Below are 13,248 nucleotides of genomic sequence, written 5' to 3'. Positions count from 1 at the left end.
GGGCTCCTTCTCAGGCTTTTCACCTCTATCCTCAACAGTACTCAGCAGTAACATTCACTGGCCTTTAGTAAAGGTGCCAGTTTTATGTAACAGCTCAGCCTCCCCAAAGAGACTGGTATCTCTGATAAAGTAGGTCTTTTTGTCTTAATCCCAGGGACTGACACACTACCTTGACAGACTATGGTCGGTGTGATGTTTATATAGTTACTGCTGATCTTCTACCGTTGGAATATAAGGTCCGTGTCATGATCTGTTGCCTCTTATGTTCACTGCTGTATCTCCAATGCTTAATCTTAATGCTTAAGATTGCCTGGCCCATATTTGGTGTTCAGAAATATTTGATGAATGAATTGTCTGAGAGGCCATGATGTTCCTTTCCTCTTAGGGTCTATTTTATTTTATTTTAATTTAATTTAAATTCTAGTTAGTTAATATATAGTGTAATATTAGCTTCAGGAGTGGAATTTAGTGATTCATCACTTACATATAACACCCAGTGCCCATCACAACAAGGACCCTCCTTACTACCCAGTATCTATTTATTTTAAAACAAGCAAGAAAGCCAGTTAATTTAACCTGATCATGCCCCTGACTTCCTGATATGCTCACTTTTTCGATCTTCACAAGCGCTCTGTAAGGGAAATCCAGTAGTTAATCCTTTTGTTGCATGGAAGTAAATTGGCACAGGTAGTGAAATGATAGCACTGCATGTGAACTCAGGCAATCTGGCTTCAGAGTTTGTGTGTTTTTTTTTTTTCTCTCTCCTTAAGATTTTACTTATTTATTTGTCAGCAAGAGAGTGGGGGCGTGCATAACCAGGGGCAGAGGCAGGCAGAGGGAGAAGCAGGCTCTCCACTGAGCAAGAAGCCGGGTTCGGGATTTGACTCCAGAACCCGAGGAGCATGACCTGAGATGAAGGCAGATGCTCAACCAACACCCAGGTGTCCCAGAGTTTGTGTTCCTAATCACTAGACCAGCTGCCTCTCTGATGGTTATGGCACCTGCCTCTTTATTTGGAAACTATCTAATTCATGAGATTCTAGTGCATGTGTTAAAAGGGAGGCTTGGCCAAAACATGTGGGAAGAAAGACTTCTTGGTTTATGGTTAACAAATCATGTTAATAATGAGCATAGTTTATTTGTCCACAACATCATGATTAAACGAGCAGATCATCAACAGATAGGTAGGATTAGATCAGACAAAGAGCTCAAGTCCTGCTAACCTAATGGCATAAAATACACTGTGTGGGCTCTGAAAGTAAGACCAACTAGGCTTGAAGAATGACAGAGAATTATCACCCTTCTCCACCAGCAAAGGGCTGTCTCTATCACCCTGCATGATGGAAAGAAAATTGGCCTATAATATGTTCTTCCTATGGTTCTCTCTTTTCAGACCAGAATTGCCCTTGCCAGTTGCTGCTGATGAGGTTCAGGTTAGTCCAGTATTCTTGGAAGCTGCTATAAGCCTCTCCCCACCCCCACCAAAAGGCTGAAGCCCCTGCTGCTTGGTGCCCTGGGCTCAGGGAGCCACTTGAATTTGTGTTAAGGAGCATACATTTTGGAGTTAGACACTTCGGAGACTACTTAGTCCTAATTAACCTGGTTAATTAACTACCTATAACCACTGTTCTCTCATCTATAAACTATGTACCTCATAGGTGGGTCTTTAGGTAACTTAGGCCATTGCCCAGCATGTAGTTAGTTAGCACTCTATTATACACTGTATATGTATGGGTGTGTGTGTGTGTATGTGTATGTGTATGTGTGTGTGTGTGTAGAGAGAGAGAGAGAGACAGGGAGAGACAGAGAGAGATCTTCTGTTCTCTAGAACAAGGCATCATGTTCCAGAAGGAGAAGGAATTTGCATTCCTGGCAGATTGTTAGGCTCCAGCCCAGGCACTTAGCTTTTTCACTGTTTTCTTACTTCTAAAGTAATACCCAGCCTTAAAATTACTGAGCAGTTACCCTGTGTCAGATGATGCCTGCCCTATATTTTAGACTTCCCAGCAGAACAGAGATGGCAAGCTCAATTAGAATAAATCATGGAGAATCAAATAAAAGGACATTCACAAAAGTGTAGATAGGGCGTAGGGAACCCACAGAGGAATAGGGCAACACCCTATGTGTTAGCAGGAAAGAATGAGAGAAGCCTATCCAATGCTGTAAGAATCAAGCTTGCCCCCACCCAGCTGAAGGGTATTGGACCAGCCTGTGAAGTGACCTTGATGGGAGAGACTCAGGAAATATATTACCTCATTCTCCTTTCCCTACGACCTTGTATTGGGGCTCCACAGTGACCAGACACAACCTGGTCATGCACTATTCTATGTGCTTTACAATTATTAACTTGGTAATTTTCATAACAATCTTATGAGGCAGGTACTATTATTATGCCCATGATATAAATGAGAGAGGTTAATGACCCTGAATAGTCAAAGCGATCTTGAAAAAGAAAGGCAAAGCTGGAGGCATCACAATTCCAGACTTCAAGCTGTATTACGAAGCTGTAATCATCAAGACTGTATGGTACAGGTACAAAAACAGACCCATAGATCAATGGAACATCATAGAAAACCCAGAAGTTGACGCACAGCTATATGGTCAAATAATCTTTGACAAAGCAGGAAAGAATGTGCAATGGAAAAAAGATAGTCTCTTTAACAGATGGGTATTGGGGAAACTGGACCGCATGCAGAAGAGTGAAACTGGACCACTTTCTTACACTATACACAAAAACAAATTCAAAATAGATGAAAGACTTAAATGTGAGACAGGAAACTATCAAAATTCTAGAGGAGAACACAGGTAGCAACCTCTTTGACCTTGACCATAGCAACTTCTTAGTAGACATGTCTCCAGAACAAGGGAAACAAAAGCAAAAATAAACTATTGAGACTTCGAGATTAAAAGCTTCTTCAAGTGAAGGAAACAATCAACAAAACTAGAAGGCAACCTACAGAATGGGAGAAGATATTTGCAAATGACATATCTGATAAAGGGTTAGTATCCAAAATCTATAAAGAACTTATCAAACTCAACACCTCAAAAACAATGATCTAGTTAAGAAATGGACAAAAGATACGAACAGACATTTTCTCAAAGAAAACATACAGATGGCTAACAGCCACATGAAAAGATGTTCAATATTACTCATCATTAGGGATCTACAAATCAAAACCATGATGAGATACCACCTCACACCTGTCAGAATGCCTAAAATTAACAACATAGGAAACAACAAATGTTGGTGAGGATGTGGAGAAAAGGGAATGCAAACTGGTACAGCCACTCTGGAAAACAGTAGGTTCCTCAAAAAGTTAAACATAAAACTATCCTGACCTAGCAATTGCACTACTGGGTATTTACCCAAAGGATACAAAAATACTGATTTGAAGGGATACATGCACCCTGATATTTATAGCAGTATTATTAACAATAGCCAAATTATGGAAAGAGCCCAGATGTCCACCAACTGATGAATGGGTAAAGAAGATGTGGTGTGTGGGTATATGCATGTGTGTGTGTGTATACATATACATACAATGAAATATTACTCAGCCATCAAAAAGAATAAAGTCTTGCCATTTGCAACAGTGTGGATGGAGAAAGAGTGTATTACGCTAAGTGAGATAAGTTGGAGAAAGACAAATACCATATGATTTCACTCATTTGTGGAATTTAAGAAACAAAACAGGAATGCAGGGGAAGGGAAGAAAAAGAGGGAAGCAAACTGTAAGAGACTCTTAATGATAGAGGATAAACTAAGGTTGATGGAGAGAGGTGGGTAGAGGGGATGGATTAAATGAGTGATGGGGGATTAAGAAAGGTATTTGCTGGGGTGCCTGGGTGGCTCAGTTGGTTAAGCAACTGCCTTCAGCTCAGGTCATGATCCTGGAGTCCCAGGATCGAGTCCCACATCAGGCTCCCTGCTCAGCAGGGAGTCTACTTCTCCCGCTGACCTCTCTCCTCTCATGCTCTCTCTCTCATTTTCTCTCTCAAATAAATAAATAAAATCTTAGAAAAAAAAAAAAAAGGAAAGAAGGTACTTGCTGTGATGAGCATTGGGTGTTATATATAGGTGATGAATCACAAAATTCTACTCCTGAAACCAATATTACACTATATGCTAACTAACTAGAATTTAAATAAAAACTTGAAAACAAAAGATTTTAAAGAATCCCTCCTCCCCCCAAAAACAAGAAACTGAGAGAGGTTAAGTAATTTGTCTAGAGTCAAATATCTAGTGAATGTTGTAGTTCAGATGCAAATTCAGGCATTCTAGTTTCCATTCTTAACCATTCTGCTCTACTGATTCTCATTTATGATAGATAGATAGATAGATAGATAGATAGATAGATAGATATAGACAGGGATGATTGCAGAGTTGAAATTGTGTTACACATTCCCATTTCCTACCTTTGTTTTGTTTCTAACTGTTGTCTTCAGCATTCATTTTGTTGCAGTTATTTTTCTTGATTATTTTAATCTCAACTAGGTATGGAAATAAATATTTCAGCAAGAAATAGAACATGCTAGTAACAAGCCGTTAAAAAATCAGGTAGAAAAAAAAATGTACTCCCCAACCCATACACACGCACACACACACATGCATGTACACTGAAGAAGCCAAAAGAAAAAAGTTTATGATTTTAGTCAAATATTGAATCACTTGACATGTAGTTACCCTCACATGAGTTACTTAAATAAGACTCAGTGTATTTAATTGGTTCTATGTATTTGATTAATTGAATAGAGGCAGAAATAATTCATTGGCAGTTAGTTAACTGCTAATTTGTTAGCTGGCATTTGTTATGTACTAGAGGCTTTGGGGATTTAGGGATATATAGGACAAGTCCACAAAACTCTCATACTCATGGTCTAGTTGTAGAAGTAAGATATATCTGCATAGAGGAATGTTATGGACTGAATGTTTATGTCCCCTCCAAATCCATATGTTGAAGTCCCTAACCCCCAATGTGCTAGTATTTTGAGATGGGGCCTTTGGGAGATAATTGGTATTAGATGAGGTCATGAAGGTGAAGCCCTCCTGGAGGGATTTGTGCCCTTATAAGAAGAGACATCAGAGAGATTCCTCAAGCTCACTCGGTTTCCCTTGTGCCCTCAAAGAAGAGGTTGAATAAGCACATGGCAAGATGGCAGCCACCTGCAAGCCTAAAGAAGAGACCTCTGAATGAAACCTACCTGAACAGCACCTTGGCCTTGGACTTTCCAGCCTCCAGAACAGTGAGGGATAAATTTCTCTTGTTTAAGGCACCCAGGCTGTGGTATTTGGATGTCATGACCACGTAGACTAATACAAGGAAGATAATTTTAAAAAGTAGCTTAAGGCAGTAAGTCTTAGCACTTAGTGAAGGACATAATATGTATTTTAGAGGATAAAGGCATCTAAGCAGCTGTGGTGGTTGGATAAGGCTCCCAGGACTTGGGGGGATTGGGGTGGAGACAGAGGTTGCAGACTCGCAAACAGGAGTACTTAGTGACCATGTGGATTCTAAACATGCCTACTTAGGATTCACATGCTTGGTCTGAGCAAACTGAGCTCCTCTCAGGGCTCTGTGTCTGTCCTTCCCTGTGACTGGCATGTTCTCCTCCTCTTTACACGGTTACTGTTAGCATCTGCTTAGCCTCAGAAATGTCTCATCCTCAGGAAGCCTGTATTGGCTCCCAGCCTTCATTATGCTCCCAGTTAGAGTTCCCTGACCTTCTTCAGGGCACTTTTCATAGTGATATTTTTTTTTAATTTTTTTATTTTTTCAGCATAACAGTATTCATTATTTTTGCACCACACCCAGTGCTCCATGCAATCTGTGCCCTCTACAATACCCACCACCTGGTGCCCCCAACCTCCCACCCCCCACCCCTTCAAAATTCTCAGATCGTTTTTCAGAGTCCATAGTCTCTCATGGTTCACCTCCCCTTCCAATTTCCCTCAACTCCCTTCTCCTCTCCATCTCCCCTTGTCCTCCATGCTATTTGTTATGCTCCACACAGAAGTGAAACCATATGATAATTGAATCTCTCTGCTTGACTTATTTCACTCAGCATAATCTCTTCCAGTCCCGTCCATGTTGCTACAAAACTTGGGTATTCATCCTTTCTTTCTTTCTTTTTTTTTTTTTTTTTTTACAGCTGTATAAACATATATTTTTATCCCCAGGGGTACAGGTCTGCGAATCGCCAGGTTTACACACTTCACAACACTCACCATAGCACATACCCTCCCCGATATCCATAACCCCACCCCCTCTCCCAACCCCCTCCCCCCATCAACCCTCAGTTTGTTTTGTGAGATTAAGAGTCACTTATGGTTTGTCTCCCTCCCAATCCCATCTTGTTTCATTTACTCTTCTCCTACCCCCTCGACCCCCCATGTTGCATCTCCTCTCCCTCATATCAGGGAGATCATATGATAGTTGTCTTTCTCCGATTGACTTATTTCGCTAAGCATGATACCCTCTAGTTCCATCCACGTCGTCGCAAATGGCAAGATTTCATTTCTTTTGATGGCTGCATAGTATTCCATTGTGTATATATACCACATCTTCTTTATCCATTCGTCTGTTGATGGACATCTAGGTTCTTTCCATAGTTTGGCTATTGTAGACATTGCTGCTATAAACATTCGGGTGCATGTGCCCCTTCGGATCACTATGTTTGTATCTTTAGGGTAAATACCCAGCAGTGCAATTGCTGGGTCATAGGGTAGTTCTATTTTCAACATTTTGAGGAACCTCCATGCTGTTTTCCAGAGTGGTTGCACCAGCTTGCATTCCCACCAACAGTGTAGGAGGGTTCCCCTTTCTCCGCATCCTCGCCAGCATCTGTCATTTCCTGACTTGTTAATTTTAGCCATTCTGACTGGTGTGAAGTGATATCTCATTGTGTTTTGATTTGTATTTCCCTGATGCCGAGTGATATGGAGCACTTTTTCATGTGTCTGTTGGCCATCTGGATGTCTTCTTTGCAGAAATGTCTGTTCATGTCCTCTGCCCATTTCTTGATTGGATTATTTGTTCTTTGGGTGTTGAGTTTGCTAAGTTCTTTATAGATTTTGGACACTAGCCCTTTATCTGATATGTCATTTGCAAATATCTTCTCCCATTCTGTCAGTTGTCTTTTGGTTTTGTTCACTGTTTCCTTTGCTGTGCAAAAGCTTTTGATCTTGATAAAATCCCAAAAGTTCATTTTTGCCCTTGCTTCCCTTGCCTTTGGTGATGTCCTAGGAAGATGTTGCTGCGGCTGACGTCGAAGAGGTTGCTGCCTGTGTTCTCCTCGAGGATTTTGATGGATTCCTTTCTCACATTGAGATCCTTCATCCATTTTGAGTCTATTTTCGTGTGTGGTGTAAGGAAATGATCCAATTTCATTTTTCTGCATGTGGCTGTCCAATTTTCCCAACACCATTATTGAAGAGGCTGTCTTTTTTCCATTGGAGATTCTTCCTGCTTTGTCGAAGATGAGTTGACCATAGAGTTGAGGGTCCATTTCTGGGCTCTCTATTCTGTTCCATTGATCTATGTGTCTGTTTTTGTGCCAGTACCATGCTGTCTTGATGATGACAGCTTTGTAATAGAGCTTGAAGTCCGGGATTGTGATGCCACCAACTTTGGCTTTCTTTTTCAATATTCCTTTGGCTATTCGAAGTCTTTTCTGGTTCCATATAAATTTAGGATTATTTGTTCCATTTCTTTGAAAAAAATGGATGGTACTTTGATAGGAATTGCATTAAATGTGTAGATTGCTTTAGGTAGCATAGACATTTTCACAATATTTATTCTTCCAATCCAGGAGCATGGAACATTTTTTCCATTTCTTTGTGTCTTCCTCAATTTCTTTCATGAGTACTTTATAGTTTTCTGAGTATAGATTCTTAGTCTCTTTGGTTAGGTTTATTCCTAGGTATCTTATAGTTTTGGGTGCAATTGTAAATGGGATGGACTCCTTAATTCTCTTTCTTCTGTCTTGTTGTTGGTGTAGAGAAGTGCAACTGATTTCTGTGCATTGATTTTCTATCCTGACACTTTACTGAATTCCTGTACAAGTTCTAGCAGTTTTGGAGTGGAGTCTTTTGGGTTTTCCACATAGAGTATCATATCATCTGCGAAGAGTGATAGTTTGACTTCTTCTTTGCCGATTTGGATGCCTTTAATTTCCTTTTGTTGTCTGATTGCTGAGGCTAGGACTTCTAGTACTATGTTGAATAGCAGTGGTGATAACAGACATCCCTGCCGTGTTCCTGACCTTAGCGGAAAAGCTTCAGTTTTTCTCCATTGAGAATGATATTTGCGGTGGGTTTTTCATAGATGGCTTTGATAATATTGAGGTATGTGCCGTCTATCCCTACACTTTGAAGAGTTTTGATCAGGAAGGGATGCTGTACTTTGTCAAATGCTTTTTCAGCATCTATGGAGAGTATCATATGGTTCTTGTTCTTTCTTTTATTAATGTGTTGTATCACATTGATTGATTTGCGGATGTTGAACCAGCCTTGCAGCCCTGGATTAAATCCCACTTGGTCGTGGTGAATAATCCTTTTAATGTACTGTTGAATCCTATTGGCTAGTATTTTGGCGAGAATTTTTGCATCTGTGTTCATCAAGGATATTGGTCTGTAGTTCTCTTTTTTGTTGGGATCCTTGTCTGGTTTTGGGATCAAGGTGATGCTGGCCTCATAAAATGAGTTTGGAAGTTTTCCTTCTATTTCTATTTTTTGGAACAATTTCAGGAGAAACTTCTTTAAATGTTTGGTAGAATTCCCCCGGGAAGCCGTCTGGCCCTGGGCTTTTGTTTGTTTGGAAATTTTTGATGACTGTTTCAATCTCCTTACTGGTTATGGGTCTGTTCAGGCTTTCTATTTCTTCCTGGTTCAGTTGTGGTAGTTTATATGTCTCTAGGAATGCATCCATTTCTTCCAGATTGTCAAATTTGTTGGCGTAGAGTTGCTCATAGTATGTTCTTATAATTGTCTGTATTTCTTTGGTGTTCATTGTGATCTCTCCTCTTTCATTCATGATTTTATTTATTTGGGTCCTTTCTCTTTTCTTTTTGATAAGTCTGGCCAGGGGTTTATCGATCTTATTAATTCTTTCAAAGAACCAGCTCCTAGTTTCGTTGATTTGTTCTATTGTTTTTTTGGTTTCTATTTCATGATTTCTGCTCTGATCTTTATGATTTCTCTTCTCCTGCTGGGTTTAGGGTTTCTTTCTTGTTCTTTCTCCAGCTCCTTTAGGTGTAGGGTTAGGTGTGTACCTGAGATCTTTCTTGTTTCTTGAGAAAGGCTTGTACCGCTATATATTTCCTCTCAGGACTGCCTTTGTTGTGTCCCACAAATTCTGAACCGTTGTGTTTTCATTATCATTGTTTCCATAAATTTTTTCAATCTTCTTTAATTTCCTGGTGACCCATTCATTCTTTAGAAGGATGCTGTTTAGTCTCCATGTATTTGGGTTCTTTCCAAATTTCCTCTTGTGATTGAGTTCTAGCTTAGAGCATTGTGGTCTGAAAATATGCAGGGAATGATCCCATCTTTTGATACGGTTGAGACTTGATTTAGGACCAAGAATGTGATCTATTCTGGAGAACGTTCCATGTGCACTAGAGAAGAATGTGTATTCTGTTGCTTTGGGATGAAATGTTCTGAATATATCTGTGATGTCCATCTGGTCCAGTGTGTCATTTAAGGCCTTGATTTCCTTGTTGATCTTTTGCTTGGATGATCTGTCCATTTCAGTGAGGGGAGTGTTAAAATCCCCTACTATTATTGTATTCTTGTCGATGTGTTTCTTTGATTTTGTTATTAATTGGTTTATATAGTTGGCTGCTCCCACGTTAGGGGCATAGATATTTAAAATTGTTAGATCTTCTTGTTGGACAGTTCCTTTGAGTATGATATAGTGTCCTTCCTCATCTCTTATTATAGTCTTTTGGCTTAAATCTAATTGATCTGCTATAAGGATTGCCACTCCTGCTTTCTTCTGATGTCCATTAGCATGGTAAATTCTTTTTCCACCCCCTCACTTTAAACCTGGAGGTGTCTTCGGGTTTAAGATGAGTTTCTTGTAGGCAACATATAGATGGTTTTTGTTTTTTTATCCATTCTGATACCCTGTGTCTTTTGATTGGGGCATTTAGCTCATTAACATTCAGGGTAAGTATTGAGAGATATGAATTTAGTGCCATTGTATTGCCTGTAAGGTGACTGTTATGTATATTGTCTCTGTTTCTTTCTGATCTACTACTTTTAGGGTCTCTCTTGCTTAGAGGACCCCTTTCAATATTTCCTGTAGAGCTGGTTTGGTATTTGCAAATCTTTCAGTTTTTGTTTGTCCTGGAAGCTTTTAATCTCTCCTTCTATTTTCAATGATAGCCTAGCTGGATATAGTATTCTTAGCTGCATGTTTTTCTCATTTAGTACTCTGAATATATCATGCCAGCTCTTTCTTGCCTGCCAGGTCTCTGTAGATAAGTCCGCTGCCAATCTAATATTTTTACCATTGTACGTTACAGACTTCTTTTCCCGGGCTGCTTTCAGAATCTTTTCTTTGTCACTAAGACTTGTCAATTTTACTATTAGGTGACGGGGTGTGGACCTATTCTTATTGATTTGAGGGGGGTTCTCTGAACCTCCTGGATTTTGATGCTTGTTCCCTTTGCCATATTGGGGAAATTCTCTCCAATAATTCTCTCCAATATACCTTCTGCTCCCCTCTCTGTTTCCTCTTCTTCTGGAATCCCAATTATTCTAATGTTGTTTCGTCTTATGGTGTCACTTATCTCTCGAATTCTCCCCTCGTGGTCCAGTAGCTGTTTGTCCCTCTTTTTGCTCAGCTTCTTTATTCTCTGTCATTTGGTCTTCTATATCGCTAATTCTTCTTCTGCCTCATTTATCCTAGCAGTGAGAGCCTCCATTTTTGATTGCACCTCATTAATAGCTTTTTTGATTTCAACTTGGTTAGATTTTAGTTCTTTTATTTCTCCAGAAAGGGCTTTTATATCTCCTGAGAGGGTTGCTTTAATATCTTCCATGCCTTTTTCAAGCCCGGCTAGAACCTTGAGAATCATCATTCTGAACTCTATATCTGACATATTACCAATGTCTGTATTGATTAGGTACCTAGCCTTTGGTACTGCCTCTTGTTCTTTTTTTTGTTGTGAATTTTTCCGCCTTGTCATTTTGTCCAGATAAGAGTTTATGAAGGAGCAAGTAAAATACTAAAAGGGTGGCAACAACCCCAGGAAAATATGCTTTAGCCAAATCAGAAGAGATCCCGAATTGTGAGGGGGGAGAGAGGGGATAAAAAGGAGTTCAGAAAGAAAGAAAAAAAAAAAAGAAACTATTAAAAAAAAGAAAGCCGATAAAGAAAAAATATAAAAAGAGGAAAAAAATATATATATTAGATAAACTTGCAGAAAGTGGTTGATTTTCTGTTTCTGGAATTGCTGTTCTTCTTCTCTTCAATCTCCCGTTGGATTTGTAGGTGTTTGCAATCTTTAGATAAGCTATTTAGCTGATCTCCCGCTACCCGAAGTAGTCTCAGCCTGCTACTTCTCCGCCATCTTGACTCCTCCCTTCATAGTGATATTTAAATTATTAATTTGTGTAATATTTTGTTAGTGCCTGTCTGCCTCATTGGACTACAAGCTCTTTAAGTGTCCAGTTTGAATTTTTTTTTTGCTCCCCATCGAGGTCCCAAATCCTGGCACAGTCTTAGTAGGCATTACATACTTGATAAATGTTTGTTGATTGACTAAATGGATGAATGGCTATCTCCCCCAGCCCCCATGAGAGAGCCTTTACTTACATAGCAGTAACATATTTTAAAGACTTTCTCTCTCTCTCTCTCTATATATATATACACACATATATATACTTTCTTAGACCTGAAATAAGAACATATATATAATCAAAATCAAAATGTTATGGTCTCTGAGGGTGTTTTTTAATAAAAGGAGTTTATTTATTTGTTTGAGAGAGAGGAGAGAGAGCAGGAGCAAGGGGAGGGGCAGAGGGTGAGGAACAAGCAGACTCCCTGCAGGGCAGGGAGCCGTACACAGGGCTCAATTCCAGGACCCTGAGATTATGACCTGAACCACAGTTAGACACTCAACCAACTGAGCCACCCAGGAAACCTCTGAGGCCAAGTTTTAAAAAATACATTGGTTTGCTCTGACCTGTCATAGCCCTCTTTAGAGCTTCAATTTGTTTCTGACTTACAGAAATCTGAGAGGATGGGAGCCTATGATCAGATGACAAAATAGACTTTGGTAGAATTGATGGCCACATAATAGCTAAAGGAGAGCTGGGGTGTGGTTCAGACATCCCTTCAAACTTTTGCAACTTGTCAACTTATCACAGGATGAGAAAAGTTTTTTTTTTTTTTAAGATTTTATTTATTTATTTGACAGGCAGAGATCACAAGTAGGCAGAGAGGAAGGCAGAGAGTGAGGGGGAAGCAGTCTCCCCGCTGAGCAGAGAGCCCCATGTGGAGCTCGATCACAGGACCCTGGGAACAACCTGAGCCGAAGGCAGAGGATTTAACCCACTGAGCCACCCAGGCGCCCCAAGTTTTTTTTTTTTTTTTAATTATTATTTTTAATTTTTTTACTCTCTGCTTAAAAACACAAATATAATGGACTAAACTGCAAACATTTTCACTAGAAGCCTTTCCAGGTAGTGGAGGTAAAACAAATGCAACTGCATTTCCTTTTTTTTTTTTTTTTTAAAGTGCTTTAAATGGGGCTTATACTCATAACCCTGAGATCAAGACCTGAGCTGAGATCAAGAGTCAGATGTTTAACCAACTGAGCTACCCAGGCACCCCCATTTCTGGGATTTGAGCCCCTTAACTATTTAGTAAGAGAAGTGGGGAGCTAAGCCAAGGGCATTTCTTCCTTTTCTGTTGGGTTTCTCTGTGAGAGTCCTTTGATTGTATTCAGCCACTCCCATTTCCAGATTGCTATGGTATCAGATGTTTGGGAGAGAAGGCAAAATCTGTTTTTAAAGACCTCTAATTAACAGTGAGCTCAGAAACTCCCACCTTAATGGCTTTGAAATAAACTGCTTCTGTCTGATATGTTTCAGGACAGGTTTCCGTCTTTCTGAGATGACCCTGGTAGTGACAATCTTACCCAGACACTCAAGGCTCTAGTTCCTCTTCACATTCTGCCTCCACAGCCTACAGCCACTCATGCTCATTCCGTCTAGGTTGTGGAGGTGAGAAAGCTTGT

Source organism: Lutra lutra, chromosome 5 (assembly GCF_902655055.1).
Source record: "Lutra lutra chromosome 5, mLutLut1.2, whole genome shotgun sequence".
NCBI lineage: Eukaryota > Metazoa > Chordata > Mammalia > Carnivora > Mustelidae > Lutra > Lutra lutra.
Note: the sequence above shows the minus strand (reverse complement) of the source record.